At 53.2% G+C, this 23,369-nt stretch overlaps 1 protein-coding gene and 1 long non-coding RNA gene across 3 annotated transcripts in view; both read left to right on the top strand.

Moving 5' to 3' along the window:
* Positions 1-23,369, top strand: part of GFRA2 (GDNF family receptor alpha 2) — a 103,056-nt gene that overhangs the window by 5,291 nt on the left and 74,396 nt on the right. The window lies entirely within an intron of this gene.
* On the top strand, positions 1,715-4,855 carry LOC137141402 (uncharacterized). Its single transcript, XR_010916620.1, has 2 exons — positions 1,715-1,862; positions 4,715-4,855. It is a non-coding gene; the product is annotated as an uncharacterized lncRNA (long non-coding RNA).

Genomic DNA, 23,369 nt, shown 5'->3' with positions numbered 1-23,369 from the left:
AAGGGGCTAAGCCTTTGCATACATGGCTGCGCTGCGCAGCTCCAGCCCCAGTGGTTGGTGAAACAAGAGCCATTGCTTGGCTCCCCACACAGATGCTGGCATTCAGCTCCTTGTTCACTTGCTTAAAAGACCCCTTTTTTAAAAAAAGCAGCAGCGTAACAAAGCCAGGTGAGATGTTTTTCCTTGAAGCAGCCTCTGTTGAACTGACAGACAGCGCTCGTGTTCCCAGACAATCAGTTACCCCGACAAAGCTCTTCCCTCCTCTATTCTCACAAGGGCACAGTGTTTCATAAGCACCTCCTTTGTATGGCCGCCTTTGTGCCTAGTGCTGAGATGGGGTGTATTGGAATGAAAATGGGGCATGCAATATTCTAGCCTGCCTCTCGAAACGCCGGGATCATGCCATCATGCCCCAGCTTCTTCAATAGTTTCTGGTGTTGGTTGATTAGCGCTTTAACATTTTTTCTGAGCTGCTTTCATCCCCCCACTGCTCCTGGTTCTCCCCATCCCCAAAGCCTTTATGAACTATATGCAAGGGTCTTTTCACTGGCCAATTTGAAACACCGCCATCTCTGGGGCAGAAGGCAGCAGCTGTTCAACAGCTGTGTGGTGACGGGGCACCACCAGTCTGGGCAGCCTGTGAAGCAGAACCCTGTATCTAATTGTGAGTACAGAGGAGAGACAAGGCGATGGAATGGGATGATCTGAGTTAGGGGATGGCCGGGACACTGGGGTTAACCGCTCAGTTCTTGCAAAAGAACAAGCCTCATTGGTATCTTTCCTGACCACTCAGGACCTCTGCGTCTCTGACCGATGGGTGGGCAGCACTAGCTTGTCAGCTTCTAAAGGTTTTTAGAGCCTTTTTCAATTTTGAAAGCGGCAATGGTCCCTTCCCCTAGGGTGCTGGAGCAGAGCTGTGACGGGGGCCAACAGGACACTGCAAGGGAGCGGTGTTGGGATGTTTTAGGTTCATGATCCTCCCTCCTTCTGTCTCTCTATCCCTGTAACTTTCTCTCCCCCCGCCCTTTCTCCACGTACTGATGGGGTTTTTTTTCTTCTTTCACACATCTCTCCCTTTTTCCCTTCCTTCCATTGCTTTTCCCCTATTTTCTAGTCTCACTCTAAACTTCCAGCTTTCTCTTTTCTTTTGTCTCTGCCCCCCCACATCTTTTTCTCCCCCTCTCTCATTCCCTCCCCTTTCTCCCCTAGCTGGATCTCTCTGCTTTCCCCTTCCTGTGTGCGGAGCTCTCCTACAATTGAACCCTCTGGGACGAATTGTCTGTGGGCCTGGAAAGCCAGCCCTCTTATTGGAATATTATGGCTCCTGGCAGGAGTACAAGATCACAAAACCCATTTTTGCAGGCAGGAAATTTACTGGCCATGAAGGTGAATCAGAAATTCCTGAGTCCCTCTCAGCTTTGGTCTAGTAAGAGCTGGAACAAAAGGCATCAGAGGACTGTGCTGCTTGGAGAAGGTTATTGTACATAGGCACAACTTGTCTTCTGGAGCTCATGGGGGGTGGGGGGGGGGAGAAGAGGTTTCCTGTCAGTGGGTGTCTCCCCATTGGGAAGAAAGCAGGGCGGATGGAGGTAGCCGTGTATGACCACTGCAGGCTGCACCAGCCCATGATTGCCTGTGCTCTTAAGTGCTTAGCTTGTCCTTCGTACTTCAGATGACACAGGCCCATCTGTCCGTCTGTAAGAGCAGCCAAGAGAGTCAGCTGCTTCCGAGCGACCTGCCAGCGCAGCGGCCGACGTCCGCCCTTGTCCTCGCCAATCTGTTAGGCGGGCAAGGTACCGTCACGGAGTGGAACCTATGGGCTCTGTGCTGGCTGGAGGAGCCAGATGGCAAGTGCACTGCGGGTGAGTCCTTCTGATGCTCAGAGCAGCTGGTCACAGACTTGCAGCTAGCAGGAGGGAGGATGCCTTGGCGCCTTAGGGTGGAGGAACGGGCGGAGCGCTCGTGCCAACAGGCAATTGCTCACCTCAGCCAGTGAGCCTTTGGACGCCACGCTTCCCCATGGGGTGCAGCGCTGCAGCTTTTAAAGGGGACTGGCTCTGTGCAACAGCAGGGGAGCCTGGGTGGGTGCATGCATACACACGGCACTATATACGGGGCCCCTTTGCACTTGCGTGGCTTCCCCCTTCAACACCCTCTCCCTGCTGGCAGCACGTCCTGGGGAAGGGAAGAGACCCAGAGGATAAGGAAGAAGTAATTCCTTGGGGGAGCTAGTACTGTAGCTGGTGGAGGACCTAGGTTCAAGTCTCCCCTCTGGCCTCCTGCCTATAATACAGCTGTAACAATCTTCCTGCGGCTGGCAGAGGCACTGCGTCCTCGGTCAAGCCGGCTCTGTGCCTGCGTCTCCGTTCTTGCCCTCCCTGCCATTCTGATAAGCCCCTTTGCTATTGCACACGGGGGGAGGGGGGGCACACATCTTCCTGAGCACCTTCACGTGGCTGTGCAACAGCCCCCTCTTGCTGAGACCATGACCGGCAGACAGCTCTGTGACCCCCCCCACCCGCCCAGGGCTTGTTCCAATCCTGCAGACCCTTGTCGCTGTTTCTAGACCAGCACCCGTGCCCATAGCTCCTCTGCCCTTTGCCACGTCTCCGTCTCCCAGGCTGCAGAGGCTTTCAGCGAAGGGCAGTAATGTTGATATATAGGAATTTAACGTTGTTTCCTGACATGGGGCCCAGCGCCGCTAATTCACTTCCACAGCGAGGGCCCGAGAACTTTCATTCAATTATGTCATATCCACTCAAGCGCTCCCTGCCCCGATGCAAACCATCTCCATTACTTGCCTCTAACATCCACCTAATGGATGGAAATCTCATTCCCTGGGACCCGCCACAAGTGCTGAGAGGAGCCCAGCCCGGGCTCCGCAGCTTTTAGCGAAACTTGATTTGTTTCATTGCCTGATTAAGGCTGAGTGGCTGATACTGGAACCGGCCCCTCGCCTCTCTCCTTACCTTCTTCCTTTCCCCCTCTAGCCATTCACAGGGCATTTTAAAAGCATCTCTCTCCTCTGGCAGCTGGCTCTGTTCCCTGCTCTCTCTGAACGCAGCAGCCAATGGCTTTTTCCACTGGGATGGAGGAATGGAGCCACCTTCCACACGGGGGACTTTCCAGGTCAGGCCCAAGGGAATCCTTGGATGGGCCAACGCAGCTGCAAAAGGATGGGCTGATGCTGGATGCTCTGAGTAAGGGTCCAGGGGAGCTGTTTGATCTCAGCTGCGCCATGCTCTCCCTAGGAGAGTCACTTGGGTTTTTGTTTTTTTGTTTTTTTTTGTGGCACCCCCCTGTGAGACCCACCATTTAAGGCCTGAGGGCCAGCAGGGTACTTCGTAGCCCTGTGTGCCGTTGTGGGGGTACACAAGCAAACCCCACCGCCCTTGCAGCAATGGATGCTAATGTGCCCAAGTTCCCTTTTCTTCTCCTTTTACCTACTACACCAGAGGCCCCCCATCCAGGAAAACCAGGCCCAACAATGCGGCTGAGCCCCTCCCAGCCCATCCCCAGTGGGAGCACAGAGCTGATGGCATCAGGGCTGTAGCTGCTCCAAGGCCCACATGTGGCAGGGGCTGCTCCCCAGCGGTGGGCGCACAGTGCACCGGCCCAGGTCACGCAGAGGAATCATAGCTCCACGTCAAAGCTCGGCCTTGGTCTTCAGACAAACCTCTCTCTCTCTCACACACACAAACACACACATGCATCCCCTGTCCACTTCCCAACACTGCTCAGAATTCCTAAAGCGGCTGGATTCGAGCAAGAGAGGTTGATTAAAAAGATGAGCGGAGATTGGAATAAAACAAATCCGTTCCTTAGGAAGAAAATCCCCCTCCGCTGCTCTTTCAACCAGTTTTTTTTTTTTTTTTCCCCTCAGGTGCCTTGGGGTTTTAATTAAATGTCAAATATAATTGGGGACTGCCGAGGCTGATGTGTGTATGAACATAAAACTCAACAGCTCAGCTCTTTGGGTCTCGTCAATCCTTTACCTAACACTGAGCTGTTTGGCCTAATTGACCACGCGGCGGCACAGGGCCAGGGTAGTGATGGCCGGGACCCACTCATGTTTTAAATAAACACTGAAAAATTAATCAATAAAATCAAAGCCGAAGCTTGTTCCGAGCAGGGCCTAGTAGCGTCAGGAACATCAATAGCTGAGTCTGTCCACAGAGGAATGGCCCAGGGACCATTTGGTCTGGCATCCTGTCTCCAACCTAGTGACCGTTTCCTGATTCTCTGCCTGGTCCCAGGGGCAGGTGAGAGCAGCCCTGAGGCTGCTCTAACCTGTGCCAGATGGAAATAATTCCCAAGGGACCACACGGAGATGGCTAGCTCACCATGCTATGCCCCCAGCCTGCCCCTCTCTGTCCCCTGCACTGGGTTGGAGGAGGGAGAAGTAGAAGTTCTCAACAACAGACCAAGAAGCACAGACAGAGTGGAGCAGAGATCAGCAGCCTCTGGCCCTCTAAATTACTCCAAACTCTCAGCCTGATGATTCCTAGGGGATCTTACTCAGGTACCTGCTGGCCTCTTTCCAAAAGCCTCTAGATCCTCTGTACATGGGAAGCATATGTAGATGCACTGTATATAGCAGCACACTCATTGATCATCTTCTTAAGTGTCTTGGATGCGGCCCAGCATTGGAGCATTCAATTAGCCGGGAGAATCATGTCCTCATGGAGCGATCACTTTCTCTGTGGCACGACAGATTTGGGAACCCGATCGATTGCTCTGACTGTGCTGCTGTCCACCAGCCCTTATCCACGGAAGGCGAAAAGAACGAGCGTAAAGGAATCACCCGCTCTCTCATCTTCCCCTCGTCCCTGGCGCCAGCAACCTTGCCCTTGCTGCTGCTTTCTGATACCCCTGCTCCACCCTGTCCCATCTGCTCTAACAAGGGTGTGAGTGACTGCACGGCCCCATCTCCTGGGCGGGCTGGCTGACCCACTGAGGCCAGAGGGGCTCAGTCTTGTACAGGCCTTAGTAGCTGTCCCTCAGCCTCCCTGGTGAGCTGGCAACGTAAGGGCTAATCAGTGACCCCCACTGGGCATAATGGGGCTTAATGAGAAAGACTGTCCCCCTCCCTGTGGTGGTGATGCAGGGGCAGCACTACTTCAATAGAGCTGGGAACTCAGCAGCGGGCGGAACGAGGGTGAGATGGAGGAAGTCAGGCTGAATTACGCCTCCAGGGAGCGGAATAGGCTTCTGGGGGAAGCCCTGAGGTAGGGCCTAAAAGAAGCAAGGGAGATCCTCCGAGGCAAACCGCTGCAGTCCCTGGCACAGGGGGAAAAGCCTGCAGGGGGAGAAGCAAGAAAAGAGATGCTTTGCAGGGGCCAGGAGAAGGGGCTGAGAAGCAGAGGATGTCCATGGCGCCTGAGAGGGCTGGAAGAACTATTAGTTTATGTAGTTGGTTTGGACTTTAAGTTGGACCTTTGGTTACCGAGGAAGAGGAGTGAATTATTACATGGCTTGGCCAGGGGGCCGAGCCACAGAAAACCCAGAGAGAGGGAGAGAAAGAGTTGGGAGAAGACGTTGGCTGGGACCTGCCATAATGGCCAAGGAAATGGCCACTCAGGGTGGGGGTGAGAGAGGTGAAGTTCCCTGTAATGCTGTGTCCAGGCATAAGGGGGTGCTCTAGAGGTGAGGATTCACACACCCCACTTATTCCTGCACAGACAGACCCATGAAGCCGATGGAAGGGTCTATCATGATTCGTGCTCCGCTGTATGGGTGTGCAGTCCAACCCGCAGCCTAGCCTTCAGGGAACAATCGGGTGTTAGTTTACATTGTGCCCCTGTCATACACCAGGACCTAATGTGCTAGGTGCTGTACAAACACAGAACAAAAAGATGATCCCTGCCCCAAAGAGCTTCCAATCAAAGAGGCAAAAGGTGGAGACAGACAGACAGGGAATGCAAGGAAACAATGAGACAACGGTGACAGTTGAACTGGTTTTGTGTGTAGGTGTTGATGGGGGGACACTTGTCCCAGTTGTGATTTGGGGGTTCTTTGAATAAGTGCTGACTGGGAGACAGCGTGTTCCAGTGGACAGGGCACTGACTGAGGGCACCTGCATTCTATTCCTGGCTCTCTCAGTGACCCTCTCTGTGCCCTTGGGAAAGTCACTTCCTCTCTCTGCTCTGTGCATGTGTCTGCCTTGTCTGTGGAGAATGTAAATTCTTTGGGATAAGGGTCATCTACCGCTTTGTAGCAGTACAGCGCCCAGCACCGGGGCCTCTGGATTTTGGACCAGCTCCCCGGTGTGGGTTTGGCTTTGGTCCTTTGGAAACGGTTCTATGGCTTGTTAGATGTCCAGACCACGTTACAGACATTACCTAATTATGCCTCACAAAGTTCCTCAGAGGGAGGTCTGGGTTATAAATGCTGTTTTATGGGGAAACTGAGGCACAGATGTGACTTGCCAAGGTCAAGCTGTAGATTGGTGGCAGAGCCTGGAACTGAAATCTGGTGTCCTGACTCGTGCTCTGATTTACAGACCACGCTGGTCTCCGCTCTAAAATTCAGGTCCAGCTGTGGGGTTGGATTTCAAACACCTGTTATTCTCAGGCTTGTGGTCAGTGTCTTGAAGAGGTGAGAGGTTGTGTCACTGGAGGAGTGGGGGTGGTGATAAGACACAGCTAGATTTTTCTGAGGTGCTGAGCTTAGCCTCATGTGAAGTCAGTGAGAGCTGCTGGTTGAAAATCCGGCAGGTGGTGCTTTATCAGAGAAGGACATGGCATGACTTAATTGTGCTTAATCCTGCCTCCATGTGGATTCTATGGTTTCCGTGTTTCTATGGTTCTGTTATGATTGCTTCAAGTTTTGTGATGCTTTGTCCCCTTGGGGAGGAAAAGTGGAAGGCTCGGAAAGGAAAGGAGAAGGGAGAGGAAAGGAGAATTACTGACTGACTGGCAGGAGTGACCTTGGAAGAGTTTCTCATCTGGTAGACAGTGAGGGAACGACAGGTCCATGAGCAGCATCAGAGCTGAATTACTTTGCCTTAATTACTATCATTCTAAGCGAACACAAAGCTGCAGGATTTCTTAATAGAAACTTGTCCTGGTCAGATGTCTGTCTGAGCAAACTCTCCAGACAAGGACATTACCACGCTGGCAGACACTGTTCCATCAACTTCATATGCAGGAGGTTTAGCGCTCGACAAATAGAGGAGTGTTTACTCAGAGGGGTCAGACCACGCAGGAGATGCTATATTTGCCTGGCTCCTTTGCTTGCTGGCTTTTTTGTAAAGCCTGTGCTATTACCAAGTGTCTCTTCCTCCACTAACAATGACATCGCTCATGTGAGAGAGGAAGGGTGGTGCATTCCCCCCCAGGGGGAGGATGATGGAGAGCTGGCTTGGAAAACAGCCTGAGCGTGTGGGTGGCTGTTGAGGTGTATCGCTCTGGAGGGGTGTGCCAGGGAATCTTGCAGCCTGGGGGTATCTGCTGGCCACCACGGTCCCACTGCTGGCAGCAGTGGGGCTAACTTTAGGCTCGAGGGACTGCGTGGTCATGAAGAGGGATAGAACTCGAAACCTTCTGATCCAGGAACCATGGAAACTAACAGAAAAACTCCCTGTGACTTCAGTGGACTCTAGGTCAATCCCTGCGAGGGCGGGCTCTTTCCGCTCAGGCTGATGCAGGAAGGCCCAGGTCCCCAAAGGCTCCTAACTTCCACTGAAATACCCTTTGTGGATCTGGGCCCTTCAGAGCCGGATGTAGAACCTAGGAGTCCTGCCTGCCCCCTTTCTCTAACTACCCGATACTTCCCTCGCTCCCCATTGACACCAAAAGAAATAGAGTGGTCGTAAAACTAAGCCACGTCTTTGCCTCCTTACTCCTGTGACAAAAGCTACTCTCTTCATCAAGGCAGCTGGGGAGCGCTGACTGCTCATCACATTTGTAATTAACAAGTAATTCATTAGGTGGCTAATGAACAAATGATCAGCCTGGCAAGGCATGTCCAGCATGCTGGCTGGGGAGAGATGAAGTTATTCATAACCCCGGGGGAGCATCTGGTTCCCCACGGCAGTTGTTTTAGCTGTAGCCGCTAAGGCTGACGAATATGGCAGCCGTCCACAGAGCAGGGCCAGCGAATTGATGGAGGGCAGCGCCGCAGCCCAGCAGCCCCTTCAATCAAAGCGTTGAAGGGATGAATCCGTTCCACACCTCCTCTGCCATCCATCTGTGATATCTCTATGGCCCTGTGCTGGGCAAGGTTTCCCAGCCTGCCTCTGAAAGGGTTGATGAGAGGTCAGCTAACACATCTAGTTGCATTTGGTGGGGGGCCAGCCTCATTAAAGGTGAGCCCCGGGGATGGGAAGCATGTGGGAGGGGGTGACTAGAAGGAAGGCAGCCCAGAGTGAGGGGGGGGAGGAGGCATAGGGATCATTCTCCAGGCCTAGAGAAAGTGGAGGAACAGAGCCAGGGGACCATGTGAGGGAGGAAAGATCAAACCACTATCAAAAGCTGGGGTCCACTCAGGGAGGGAGAGAATTTCTGCTGCTTGCCGCCGGGGGTGCTTTCCCTCCCCCCTGCCCGGCAGCAGTTATGCTGAGAGGCTGAGTAGGAGCGTCAGCTGCCGATTTCTAGTACAAAGCCAGGGTCTGCACTTCTCCTTGCCTCTCTTGGGAGGAGGTCCTGGCCAGAAGAATACAACCGGGCGTGCGGTGATCCTTTCATTCGCTCGCTTTTCCACTCCAACAGCACTGCCTTGGGGCGTGAGTGGTGGGTGGGACCAAGATTTCTTTTGCATTGTTCTCCTGGGTTGGCTGGTGGTTCCAGGGCCCTACGGGGGCCCAGAACATCATCCACCACACTTAGAACTGCAGCCCCCTGTTTCCGGGAGAGTTCATGGTTTGTATCACAGCGGTGGCTGGCGGCCCCATCTGAGATCACAGTGCCCGCCCCATAAAATCCACTGTCTGAACAGCTGATAGAAAAAGAATAGGAAGGGAAACAGAGGCACAGGCCCGGTCATCGGACCGCTGCTGGAGGTGGTGTTAGCAGTACAGTAGCACACTGAGCACCCAGCGGAGATCAGGAACGCGTTGCGCTAGGCGCTGTGCGTACACAGCGTCTGCCCTAAAGCGTTTACCATCTGAACAGAGGAGGCAGACAGAGGGTGGGAGGATGCTGGAATCAGTGCTGAGGCTTTGGGGTTTGGACAGCGCTTAGACCAATCCCACCCGCCCGCGGATTACGTTGTTAATGAGTAATCCATCACTTTCACAACCTTGACTCCAGCTAATGTGGTAATTCTTTACCGAATTAGACTCTAAAAGCGATCGTGTAAGCAAATTCAGCTCCTATGAAAGGGACTTAAATAGAGCGGAAAAGGAAGGGAGGGGGGAAATCCTTTGGTCACATTTATCAACTTACCCAAGAAATAAAGTGAGAACTAAGAACAGTCCCTTCCAATTACCATTTATCCTTGTTCTTTCCTTCTCTTCCTGAGAGTGGCAGAGCCTCCAGCATGGGGCTTGCCCGTAGGACCAGAACAAGGCTGGGCCGGTTACTCGAGGAGGGTAAAGGAACTGGCAGCTTGTGATCCCAAATGTAAGCCTCCCACCTGGGCCAAGCATCAGGTGCTGCCCCTGAATTTGGGGCTTCGGCAGTGGTATCTGTGAGACGCAGGAGGGAGCCTGGATACACCATCCCGAAAGCAGCATCACTGCAGGCTCTGTTCTCTCTGCAATCAGCCTGGCTGATTAGTGCTGTCCTTTCACAAAGGGTTTACAAGGAAGTGTTACAAAAAATGTATAAATATTAGTAGGGAAATTTATTGTGTGAGGACATGAGATGATGATGCCACTGACTGCAGTCGGGCACGGTCTGAGCCCCCTTGCTCAGCGCCGACAGCACTCGCCAGGGTGCCCCCACAGTGCCCCGGCTGTTCCAGACCCCCACAGCTCTGCCCACACATGCAATCCTCCTCCCAGTGCAGCGTCTCCTATTCCGGTCCTGCGCGCCTGCTCCCCCAGCTCAATCCCAAACCACACCGCCTCCTGCTACTGCCAGCCTGGGACTGCGACACAGGTCGGTTGATGCCTCCCAGTCTGACTCGTTTCACTGCTTCCTGATCCAGTTCCTTCTTTCTCGGCTCTGCCGAAGCATCACAAAGGCGGGATTGCTCAGATCTAGGATTTTTGGTTCAGCCCCTTGCAAAGAGAGGGCCTGGTTTGTACAAACTTCCCCAGAGTTTACGGGAAGTCAGAGCTGATATTTTGGTTCAGGCCCATCTTTTTACATGATGAAAGTAGCTGACATTGGCTGGCTTCCATGCACGCGAGCTCTTACCATCCAGGGTTGTGCAATGTAAAATGTTCCTGGTGGGAAAGGCCTGTTTTAGTTTACGCAGCACTGCTAATGAAGAAGATCCTCTGTTGATGTGCAAATGGAGTTATTTTTGGAATTAACTACGTTACTTGCACTGTATGGTGCAAATACCTGAGTACAACAGCGCCGTCAGCCTCTCCCCGTGCCTATGGTGTTATTAATATTAATCGGGCCTGTAAACTCAGCATATGATTTAGGCTTTGAGAATACAATTAGGGCCACAGTTTCCAATGCATCTTCTAAAGTTGCACATGCAAGATTCACAACCAGCAGGACTGAGGTTTGATGTACCCATAATCTGAGTAATAACTTGGGGACACCCCATTCCTGACTCCGTGCTCGGATTCGGACTAATCAAAGAAGAGAGTGGCGTTTCCTCTGAGCCCAGTGCAGGCGGGGTCAGGACCCGGGGAGGTTAGGTAATGCAGTGCAGACACAGTGTCTCATTGATGGACCCTCCCTTTCAAGACTCAGTGCCTTGATTTAAAGAGCTCTCACTGCATTATTGTTAAGTAAATTACAGACGGAAGTGCAGATGGCTGATGCTCCATGTTAAATCAAAGGCTGTAATGCAACAGAATCAGTGCTCTGTAAGGACAATGGAGTTCATGATAACCCCCCACGATTCTGTGTTGCTAGCTAGTGACTGGCCTAGATGATGATGTGCCTGCGGCAGGTGGTCAGCTAGTAAGCTGGATCCTTTAGCTCAAGAAGTGGAAGTTGTTTTTTTTTTAAATAGACCCTGGGGTCCCAGGTTCAATTCCTGCAGATGCCCCAAGTGGAGTGCTACTGTTCTTCAAGCTAGCTGTGTTTTGGCACTAAAATCAAACAATGGCCCCTTGGCAGAAGACCATCCCATTGGAAAAGCACTGTGTAGCCAGCAGGACTGTGAACCAACCTCTGGTCGTGACCTGTTGTTACTATTTACACTGCACTGGTGCTCACAGTACGTCCCGTGTTTTCCAAATTCAGAGGAGGAGGACTTAGGGTCTGGTTTTTAAACGTATGTAGATGTCTAGCGATGACGATAGGTGCCTAGCAAGATTTGCAAAAACACTTAGGCATCTGTTGAGACGGAGATCAATTCAGATCAATTCATGTGCCCACAGCTGGGCACCCAGTAACTATACCAGTGAAGGTCAGCAGTCAGTATCTTCAGTGCAGAGCTATTGTTTATTGAAAAGCAGCTATCGCAGACAAATAGAAAGGACCGTACAATGCTTCTCCTTAGTAAGCCTCAGTTTCCCAAGCATAAACCCTCAGTAACTATGCTGGTCCCACACAGTATCCTGATTGGTAAGCAAAGTGGGATAGCTACCACTTGTCTCTTCCTTCTAGGTTATCCCGAGGCCCTCTGGTCTTAATCCTTCTTCTGTCTGACATATCACCGGCCCTCTTAGATATATGAGATATAGGTAGAAAAACTAGAGACCATGTGATCTTCTCAGTTCTTATACCCTCTTCCCAAAGAAGTCACATGTCCCCAAAATATGTAAAATGTGCGTTGCCAGCACATTATGTGGCATATCCCAATTAACTCATAATTTGGGAGGGGGCTGCAGGGGTTGGCTGCTAGTCACTTTTCGTGGATTACTCCCCGCCAGGCACCTGATGTCACGTCATTCTATAGGGTCAGCTGACCCAGGTCAGCTTGCCCCAGCTTCACCATTACACGCCTCCGCGTGCACACCTGGCGAACTGGCCATTGGCTGACCGTGACGGTTGGTCTTCCACATCCGCACAGCTGCTCACACTGGATCTGGACAAACATTTGCGACACGGGTTGATGACGTGTTGGGCAAGTTTGGCCTTGTCAGTGATTTTCCGCAGTCTAGCACTACGAGGCCCTGCCGCCAGAATCCTCTAACCCTCAGGTTCACCCAACTTGTCCATTGTGACGCTATAGAGTGACTCAGCACCATCCCAACAGCAACAAACTGCTTTTGAAATCTCCTGTTTTAATTGAGGTCAGCTCTGGCTGGAAGACTTCTGGCAACCATGTAAATTGGTTTTAAAACAAATCTGGTTCTGCGATAGTCTAAGGAGCAAAGAGACTCACCCTAGGACAGCAGAACCACCACCTGTGGCACCCAGGCCTCATGAACGACAGTGCAATGCTCAGTGCTCTTGACCAGTGTCTTTTCCTTTCATGCCCTCCACTCTTCAACGTCCTGGAGGGTGACAGGTGCCTTCAATCCTATCGGACACAAAGGGAGCTCAGCAGCCAGCGGGACTGGGGCCCTTTGTGAGAGCTCACTTCCCCTGTAATGGATCTCATTTCAAGCCCGCTGAGCCCGCTGCCTCCGAACAAATGCGAGAAATGATCAGCTGAGGATTTCATTCTCTGTGGCTAAAGGGCCCTTTATATTTTCCAGCCTTGCTCTGTCTTCATCCAGGCCCAGGTACCTGCAGATTTGAATAGGTTCTCTGAAATGCTCTGCTGGAGGGCAGGAGTGTCGCAGAACAGCTGGTGGAACAGGCCATTCTATGGGAGCTTTTAACCCCCACAACCTAGAAGAGGAATCACATGGTATTAAAGAGCCAGGAAATGGGACCCAGCATTTTCCGCTCCACATCTAGCACTTCAAAGTCCTTCCACGTGTGATAGGGATGGGGAGTGCCTAGCTGTCAAGGCAGCCTGCCATCCCCCCACTTCTCTGAGCATTCCCAGATCATCCCGCCCCAAAGCCAAATTGAAAATGAAAAGCCGCCTCTGATGGGAGAAGGGGCAGCCGTGTTAGGGGGCTTGTGCTAGTCGCTTTGCGTGCTGAAGAAACACAAAGCAGGAAGCGTGTGCTTCGGGGGCCATGCCTCCCGCTCCTGGGAGCAGCAGTGGGGAAGAAAGTGCTTCAAGAGTTCAACCCACAGGTTGCTTTGCTCCTGGGCGCTGCTGGTGGTGGAGATGCAGACAAGCATTCTCCGTCAATGGTGGCTACAAGAAGGCTCCTGAGTGACCTGTCTGGACCCACAAACCCATCTACACTGCTGGATTTGGGAGGCGAGTCATCTTGAGGCCTCAGTCATCACCCAGGACAGAACAAAAGCTAACCCTGCTTTCTGCACTGGGCAGTTGGTGAACTGGGCAGTTGCTTTTTAAGGGTTAAGGTGGAATTTTCCTCGGCAGGCAGCCCATGAGGACAGCCAGACTAACGCCCCCTGCAACGCAGCTCAATCCCTGCGCTGGGTGTTCCAGGCCTTCTGATGCAGAAGGGCTTGTGCTGCCGTGATGTCAGCATGTCCATTATTATGTGGCTCCAGAAATTCACCTCCCCTTGCCCCGGGCAGGGATGCAGTGGCTGAATGCACTGGCTGCCTGTCTCTGGAGACCCAGGGTCAGAGTTTGGTTAGGCTAGCGAAGAGGGATCGTTCTTTTTGCTGTTGGGCGTTGGACCACATCTCACAAGGCACTGCGTATTTCAGCAGGATTGGCGGTCCCTGCTGAGGACTGGCGTAGGGAAGGGCTGCAGGTCAGGGCTGAGGGGCAGCGGCACAGCTGCAAGTGGGGATCTCAGGAAGAGCACCAGAGAAGGGGGTGCTGGCTGCAGGTCAATGCTCAGGGGCATTGGCAGAGCAGCTGCGAGAGGAACAGGAGTAGAAGAGTGGGGGGGGCCCTGGGTCAGCGGAGTTGCATTTGTTCAGGGGGCTGACACAACACCTTCCTGTGCTCTGCCTGCTCTGGCCGAAGTGCTGGGACATCTCCTGGACTTTCAACCCAGCAGCTTGCACCAGTGCTAAATTCACCTGCTCTTGGCAGTCTGGGTCCCAACCTCGGTGTGACTCCAACACAGGGGGGTAATGGCCTCTGCCCTCATGTGCCCCTGCAGCCTTCGGCCACCAGCCCATGTGGCTACGTCCTGCTGCCATTCTGAGCCCCAGGAAGGGGCCAGGGCCCCCTCTACATGAACATACCCCAGGGGCTGGACTCCAAGAGTGCAACACACTCAACTTTCCACAGCAGCGAACCATTAGGTGCTCGAACCTGGCTCGCAGGGTCTCTCTCGCCTTAGCCCACAAGCGATGAAGAGGGCAGTAAAGGCAGCAGCACCAGAGCGGGAAAGTGTATTGCCCGGGTCGGCACTGGGAATCTTTTCACTGATTTCAGGAAGCTGGGGAGAACTGTAGGGGCAATTGGTGGGAGCATTCTTGTTTCCAGCATTTCTTTTTTCTTCAGGCTTGGGTCTGTCTGCAGAAGGAGAAGAGAAATAAAGCCCTGTGCAAAGTCTGAGCTGGACAGGGGAAGATCTGGCTGAGAGAGGCGCTCAGCCGTGGGGGGAGAAAGAGAGGGGTGGGTGGGTGTGTGTGTGAGAGTGAAAGTCCTCCTCCACGCACAGGGGCTGAGATCAGCTGGTAACTTGCGTCATTTTCCCCCTAAGGAAGTTGCTCACATTTATTGTATTTTAGGTTTAAAAATCGGATTAAATGCAAGTTGTAATTTATAGTTTATGCTGCAAAAAAAGAAAAAAAGAGAGAGAGAGAGAAAGAAACCGCCTCCCCCCCAAAAAAAATACCCCAAGGAGGGGAAAGGCACCGCCCCTTCCAGGGTGAAGCGTGCATTTGCCCTGGGACGAAGTGCTATGCCCCCCTCCTGCACCCCTCCGGTCCCTCGCTCCCTGCTTTCCTCCGCCGTGCCTTCATCCTGACGTTCAAAGCAGCTCCACGGGCGCTGGCCGGTTCAGCCGAGCCCAGAGCGCGCCCAGCGAGCCGGGACCGTTCGCGCAGGAGATCGCCGCGTCTCTGGTACCTGCTCAGAGCGCAGGGCCAGGCGCCAGCGTGGGAACCACGTCCATCCCTGCGGGGCTCTCCCACGGTGCCGGGGAAGGGAGAGACAAGCACGTTAGAGCCTGGCTGCAGAGGGGGGAGGCGGGTCCCGGCGGGGCTGGGAGCAAACCAGCTCCTGCCTGGGTGGTGGCAAAGTTTGGTGGCTTCTTCCTGCATGATAGCCAGCCAGGGGACCTGCCCCTCTGTCGCTAGTGTGTGTGTGTGTGTGTGGTGTCGGACGGGGGCAGCCTGCCTTATCTCTAAGCCCCTTCTCCGCCTCTCCAAGCTGCCTCACCCCGCGCGCTCTGCTTTGCAAGGAGGCTGCTGGGCAGCTCGGGTGTTTTGCCCCTTTGTCTTCTCCCAGCCCGGGCTTTGCCTCCCCACCCCTCCGACTCCTGCATCTTCCGAATGCGCCTGAAGCGGCGGATGGGGGTGGGGGAGAGGGGAGGAGAAGCCAGCTGAGGCAGGCAGCAGGCGAAGTTGAAGGGAAGGAAGGGGCAGGTCTGGCGAGTTTCGCTCTGGTCAGTTTCAGCGCCACTGGCGAGCCGGACTGGTCAGTTGCAGGGCGGGGAGGACGCTGCTGCTGGCGTGCCCTGGTTTGTTCTGCTGCTGCTGCTGCTTTCCACCGCCTGGGATCGCAGAGTGCAACCCCTCTCTCCACTCCCCCAGAAGGCAGAGAGAGACACACACGCAGACACAGCCAGTTTGCAGGAATTTCCAGCAGAAAACTGTGCGAGCAAAAGGGAAAAGGCAGGAGTCGTGAGTGCTCCACGTTCCCGCTGCCTGAAGGAGCCCGCCGGATTGTGTGTCTGCTCACATCTCGCTGTGGATATTCTGCTGTTCCCCCCCTGCCATCTCCTCTCGGTTGCCCTTTTTTTCCCCCTCCGAAAGATGCTTTGGAGGAATAGAACCAGAATTGTTCATCCCTGGAAGAGCTAAAGAGAGAGAGGGACTGGCTGGCCGGCCGCAGAGCTGGGGTGCATTTTTTAGGGGGTGGGGGCTGAAAGAAACCGGCTTTTTTGTTTTGTTTTTTTAGTTCATCAGAGAAATCTCCGGCTTTTTTTCTTTTTGCCTGGCTTTGGGATCTCTATCTATCTATATTTTACACCCGGGGAGCTATTGGATTTACTAACATGATTTTAGCAAACGTTTTCTGCATCCTCCTCTTTTTAGGTGAGTAATCCTGGTTAGGATGCAAATAATTACGCTCGGGTTTGTTTGGTGGTTGTGAGTCCTTGGCCAAGCCCCAGGAGCTCCGGTTCTCGGACATCGTTAAAGAGCGGACATGTTTGCTATTAAAAGCAAAACCCAAAAACACAACGGCAAAGCCTGGCACAGCACCCTCCCTCTAAAGTGAGCTACGGTCCGGATTGAGAGAAAAGGATTGAGAGGCTGAGGATTCGGCTCAGTGTCTCAGAAAGGATTCCTACTGAGACGGAACTGGAGTCCGGGGAAGGGGGGGGTATAAGCAGAAATCAGGCTCTTATCTAGGGGGCAACTTTTTTTTAACTATCAAACTTACGAGGGAAAAAAAAACCCCGAAAGCCTCTCCTTACCGCACAGCCTGACCTCTCCAAGGGATGGAGGAACTGAGTCAAATATTATGAAGTAACCCTTTCCCTCCATACGAACAGGAGTATTGCTGGCGAATTGGTACGCAGCAGGTTGCAGATAGATGCCTGGCTGCGTTTTAATTCCCCTCCACACCAGCTCTAATGGTAGAGGCTTTATTATTATTATTTTTAAAAGACCCCCCGTAGTTCAATCACTTCCCAAGACCCTTTGATCCAAGGCCGGCGGGAGGCAAGTCTGGCAGATTCTTGCTGGCTCTTTGTGAAGTGTGCACCGAGAACTGATTTAGAAAGTGAATTGTGTGTGTGTTGGGGGCTGGGGCAGAACTGCCATCTCTGTTGCAATCCAAGTGCCAGTTGTTTTAGATCATGTGTGAAGCTATTTAGCAGGCTATTTTGCCCAGAGGAAAGCGTCTATTTCTGGGGTAGCCTCATCCAGAGATGGGGACGGTGTAGCCCAGGGAAGGGAGGAGTCGCAATGTATTTTAGGTGAAATGAAAGCAAAAGGCTCCCTTTTTCCCCAAAGCAAGTTACCACCTTGGCGAATTTATCATCCTAGTTTTCCCCAGTATTCTCATCTGGCAGGTAATGCCCCTTGCTACAATTTCACTTGTGCATGGAGATACAGCACCTGCAGCTCTGGCTCTGTGTCTCACACACACAACACTGCAGCACTGAACTCCTGGGGAACTCTGCTGTAATGGCCTTGGCTTTGCAAATGTAACTCTGCCTGGAGTGGACCAGGGTGGGAGGACAAGAGAGACGAGGGACAGAGGGATGTTCAGGATTATGGGGCGAAGAGGGAGACTTGAAGGTTGGCTGGGGTACAGTTGGAATTTAGGAGAGCAGATATGTTTCAGGAGCTTTTCCCCTGACTTTTGGTTTGGTTGGGGGGGGGGGGGAAAGGAGGGGCACAGCATGGGAAGCCCCCAGAAAGAGATTTATATGTAGGTTTCATATTTCCACAATAGGTCCCTGCGTTCTCGGCTAGTAGGAGAATAAATGACCTGCTCTTGGTCTCTTGCTGCCGGGCCCAATTTTGCAAACACGTCCGTGACAAGAGCACGGCTTTTGAAAGGCTATTTTTGCTGACTGCTAGGGAAGGGTGTGAGGGAAGGATGTCATTTTAGATCCAAGCGCATGGAAGGATATTTTCCCATCTGCCTTAGGAGGGGCTGAATGGTTCCCTAGGGCGAGGGGTGATCGTCTCCTTTGCAATCAGTCCTTTACACATCAGTGTCCCTATAGCAGGGTCTCTGGGACAAGCCTGGGTTTAAGGCATGGTAGCTTGCTGCCTGGTTCTCTTTTGACAGCAAGTGGGAGTGCCTGACACCATGGGGGGGTGCAGGGGGAGATGACAGGGCTCTGGGCTGGGGAGGATGGAAGCTGGAGTAGCCGCTTTTGAGGCATGTTGCCATTCCCAGTGGTTTGGGGGTTTTGCAGGCAGCAAGCACGGGTGAGCAGGTGGTAGGAAGGAGTCGGAAAGTGAATGCACGGATACCCCTGCTGCACTGGCCCCTCGCTGACGGAGAGCAGGAGGTGTGGTGAGGACCTAAGCTCTGCTCACAGAAGAGATCCGGGATGGGGAGGAACAGATCAACCGACAAATTATTTTGGTTGTTAGGACTTAACCCCTTGTTTATCTGCACGCACGCTTGGCTGGTTGGGAGGCCTCCCATGAGCTAAACACGAGAGTCTGGGGTCGGAGGGAACAGTCGTAGAATCCTGCTCCCACACCGGACACGCCAGCTAAGCAGCAGGCCACCAGACCGAGCAGCCCCATTACTCTTTATTTCACCTCAGCGAGGAGCCCGTTTGCCTCCTTCTGCCTTTGGGTTCTTGTTCATGCGTAATGAGCCCGCTCTGCTGTGGCTCAGACGGGGCAAAGACAATTACGTGGATAGGAATTGGGGAGAGCTGCTAATTTAAGGACTAATGGACTCATGGCAGGCAACGTTTCCAGCTCATAGTTTCTAGGCTGGAAGGCCCAGCATTGCAATGCTGCACGCGTGCTGGGTGCTGAGCAGACCCTTCGTTAGCTACCGAAATGGGAGCTGAGTTCTTCTGAAAACCTGGCCCCAATTGTGGGAGCTGAGCCCTTGGTGATCTGTCTCCTCGTTGCAAGGAGCAAAGAAAGCCACTGCGGTTGGGGGCGAAACAAATACCACCTCAGCGCTGGGGCTCCGGGGTTGCTTGTGCAGCAAGAGGGGAGAGCAGCATTACGGAGTTAAGCTAGGGCAGTAAATATTTGTTTATAAAGCACCCCATGGCCAATGGGCTCTGGCAAGCCCTGCACGAATAGACCATATTACAGCTAAAGAGGCAGTGTCACCGAGTGACGACGTGGGGCAGCTGTGGGGAGTGAGAGGAATTCTGACCGAGCACCCTGGCATGTTGGAGTGTTTGCCAGCTCCGTGACTGGGGTCTGTGCATCCGGCTGCAAACCCTGGCCGGGCTCTGATGACCTGGAGACGGCGGGGGATTAGCTGTCATTTCTCTGCAGATGTGCTCTTGATATGAGTTCAGTGTGTGCGTATGTATGGCAGTTGTGCCTGGTGCGGGAAACGACGAACCCTGCCCTTCCTGGGGGCTCCTCACAATGCCATGTATGTGAGAAGAGCGCAAGGCACCAGCAGACAACTTCAGGCTTCCTAATACAGCAGCTAGGCGTGGGCTGGGGATGCTGACGGGCAGCAGTGACGGCCTTGGTAGGGTCCAGTATATCACGGAAGTCAGTGGAGTGAGGTTGGTCTCGTGCGTTTGGTCTGCGAGTGTCCCTGACGTCCCCCTCTCTGGCAGGATGGGTTGAGCAGGAAGGGTTACCCTGTGCTGGGGGCACAGAGCAGAGAAACAGGCGCCATTGATGGTTGTGATGGTGTGAGGACAAGCTCGGGATGACAAAGGGGCATGTTGTAAAGAGAGAGCTTGTAATCCGGGGTGAAAGCAAGACAGGCAATCAGGGATACACAGCTTCCAGCCCTCGTCTGAAAGCAGAGGGGGGCTCCCCCCAATCTACCTGGCTTGGGGAACAGCGCACCCCCAGGGCTCCCCCTCCCGTTTCTGCCGACTGGTTATAATGAACTAAATGCACAAGCTCCTTGTGATATAAGAAGTAGGAGCTGGGGCATCATCTGTGTAGGGGCCATTTCAGTGGTGCCCTCAGTGGGGGCTTATGGTGCTTGGTGCTTTGCTGGCCTGGGCCCTGGGCCCTGGGTCCAGGACAGTCCCAGCTAATACGCCAGCCAGGCTGGGGTGGGGTCTGTTTTGGGATGGCTGCACCAGAGGGAAACAATTCTGGTCCAAGCACTAAGAATGGGCAGGCCAGGTAGCAGAGACAGGGTCACTGGGACACACCCTCCTCCAGCTCTGCGTGTCACGACTGGGAGATTTGTGGTTGCATTTCCCATCACTGCCACTGGTGGGCATCTCTGCCCATGCCAGGATGAGCTCAGGAGAAATGCCTTTCCATACGCATGCTGGACCCTGCGCCCCATGGGCTCTTTCCTGGGCTCTCTTTTCATTACATCAGAGCCAGGCTTTTTGCCTTTCCCATCTGCCCTGGCAGCATTTTCTGGGGGTAACGTGGCCTCTGGATTCTGCTCTGCTTTTGCCATGCCTGACCTTCAGTCCCTGATATAAACCAATCCCCTGCATACCGGTGTCTGGGTGCAGCCCAGGAGCCATGTGCAGTCAATCAGCGGTGAGGCTATGCTCTGCAGGGGGGCTGGGGTGTGAGGAGCAGGCGGGAGGAAATCCAGTGCGGATGGCGGCATGGAGAAGACACTTCAGACCTAGCTGTGGCGCCGTGCTGGGAAGGATTGAAGTATAGATTTCCCTTTGTCTCCTGAGAAAGGGGAGACCTGGGCCTGGATGTAGGCCTAGGGGGACTTAACCAAAGAGTGACTCCTTGAGAAAGCAAGAGTCAACAATGGATTTACACCAGGGATGGAGAAGAGTGTGTGCAGAGATGGGCAACTGAGAGGAAGAGTCAGCTTTGGGGTGATGGGGAGATTTGGAAGGGGGCCCTGATGTTTTGGTGGATCTAAGTCCCTGGAGGCAAGCACCTTTGGCAGTTGTGGTGGGTTCTCTTGGACGGGGTGCGGTTCTCCTGGGTTGTTGTAGTCATTTGTTTAGCTCTTTGGATCCCACAACCCGTAAAACCCTGGACTTGCACCTCTGCACTCCCAATCTTCATTCTTCTTGTATGGTTCCTAGAAGGATGGGAACCTGGAGACACTGGCTTCCATTTCTCCCTCCACCAGCCCTTTCTGCAATTTTTAGTTCCATGGATGAAGCGTTTAGTTTTCCGTATGTGCAGGTCTGGCTCCGAGCGGCTGTGGTTGTAGGATGGGAAGAACAAGCCCACTCAGAGCTGAGATCGTGCATGGAACCGGAGGCCTGACAGCAATATTCCAGCGCTGTTCTGCCTTGTGGATCCCTCCTCCAGCCCACGTGGAATATAGTATTGGAAGGACAAGAAGAATTTCCAGCACAAGAGTAAATTTGCTCCCATCACTTTGCTGGATGTGGTTTTGAGCCATGGTCTCTTACACCAACAATGCCAGTTACCGGGACACGTTTCCTGTCTGCCCAAATGGAACAAGATTCAGTGATTGCCCAAAAGGTCAGACATCTGCTGAAATCAGGAGTAAATCTGCGGACTGCTCTTTGGCCTGAGTACCAGTGATGGACAGATTTCCAGTAAACAGCTCAGCAAACATCTCGCTCCTGACCTGTAACACTCCCTGCTATTTCAGTTCTGGGCTCCCTTCCCCGGCTCTGTCAATGGTCCTGAGTCCTTACCTCCAGCACCCCCTGCCATGCCAGTCCTCTCACCATGCACAGCTCTGCCAAGGTGCCTCAATCCTGCCCTGGCCGCACGCCCTGCTATTTTAGTTCTGGCTACTTCCTCGCCCTCTAGCTTGGCCAGTGCCCCTCAGTCTTGACCTGCAATCAAGTCCCCTTCAATGCTGGTTGATGCGTTGCCTGTGATTCCCAGCCCTGAGCCTTTCCTTCTCTCTGCCCGGGCACTGGTCAGTGTACTAATGTTCTGCCGGGCAGAAAGGATAGATCACTGACTTGCAACATAAGTGAAGATTTGATTTCAGGTCCGTGTCTGAAAAAACCTGTGTTTGGTGCCTAACCTAGGGCACTGCTGCGCTCCCAGGACAGAAGGTGTCTGCTAGGGGCAGAGAAGAAGAGCAGACAACAGACGTCGCAGCGAATGAAAACCTCTTTCCCAGGGCAGTAGGAAGGCAATGCAGCCCTGTTAAGAGCGCGAGCTGGAATAGGATGCCAGGGGTCCAAGAGGCGAAGCGAGGAGGTGAAGGGCGGCTGCGCACACGACGCCAAAGAAACTCCAAACGAAGCCAAGTGACCCTCCCGCTCCTCGCTTTGCTGCTTGCTGCATGTTCCCAGCTGCTCACAGAATGAAGCTGGGATGGGCCTCCCGGCTGCCTGTAGGTGTCACTGTCTCACTTCCATACCTGGCCGGCGTGACCTGCGGCGGGGAGAAAATGGAATTTGTTCACTGAGGCTAGAGTCGGCCTGACATTTTCTGTTTGTATCCAGTGGTTTTTGTATCAGAGCACGGGGGGATAATCGCTTCCGTGCACCCAAGGCAGGGCTGTGAAATCAGCAGTTTGCCGGAAAATGCGGGACAGGAGCAGGCCCGTGGGCATGAGGAAGGACTGAAGGAACCTGGCCACAATACATGGCACCCCAGGCACAGAGAGAGAAGAAGGGAGCCTTCCTGGCTGGACTTTTAAAGAGGCGTTTTTCTTCCAGCCTCACCCACACATCAGATTCTAGCACCCTCCTCATTTTCCATCCTCTTTCGCTTCCTCACCAGTTGACGGGACTGCCTGGGTCCCATTTCTGACCGGCTGGTGAAAGGCCTGGTTTTCAATGCGGTGGAATGCTGTGTAAGATAAATAAATACCCCCTCCCTCAAATAAATCCAGTGAAGCCTCTGATTCGTTACGTCTGGATCCCATGATACAGTTTGGAGATGGGGAAGAGAGAGACGGGGGAATCTGGGTGTCCGGGCATGACTCTGCTCAGGGGCAGGAGGTAAGTGGTAGGGAAAGATGCACGGTTTTTATTAGATCTTCTGACGGCTCATGTGAAGCTGGCGATAGATGTGTGTGCGCTGAGAGGGGGAGGAGGCTGTAGCTAGTATACCCTGCATGGCTGTATCCAGTCTACAGCAGTGCCAATGCCAAGTGTTCAAGAATCCTGAGTCAGATGCCCCAGAACTCATGAGATTAAAGAACCAAAACCATCTGGGGTTTGTTTGGTTGCTTTTGATTTTTGAGCCTTTCCAGGTCACATCTTGAAACTTTTCCTCCCAGCCAGAAGGACTAGAACCAAGTTTGCTTGTCTTGTAGTGGAAGCTGCGATTCTCCAGTATTCACCTGACTCTGTGAGCTGGGGCTTTAAGAAAATAAACCCATTGTAGTGAGACTCCTGATAAAATCACAGGAGTTGGCAACACTATGGCCTCAAGTCTGTTTGCTCACTTCAGTAACACCTTCCAGGACAAGGCCCCTTGAGAACCAATAATGCCTCAGGGCTGTTCTAACTTACGTTCTCCTACCTATGGCCCCAAGTTGGACCTTGAAAGTAGAGAATAGCCACAATGCATTATGCTAGCCAAGCCCCTTCCCTGCCACTGGCCCATCCCTACCTTCCTGGG

This window comes from Emydura macquarii, unplaced genomic scaffold (assembly GCF_026122565.2).
Source record: "Emydura macquarii macquarii isolate MOO-44397 ecotype Brisbane River unplaced genomic scaffold, CSIRO-AGI_Emac_v2 contig_3059, whole genome shotgun sequence".
Classification (NCBI taxonomy): Eukaryota; Metazoa; Chordata; order Testudines; family Chelidae; genus Emydura; species Emydura macquarii.
Note: the sequence above shows the minus strand (reverse complement) of the source record. Positions and strands in the feature narration are given on the sequence as shown.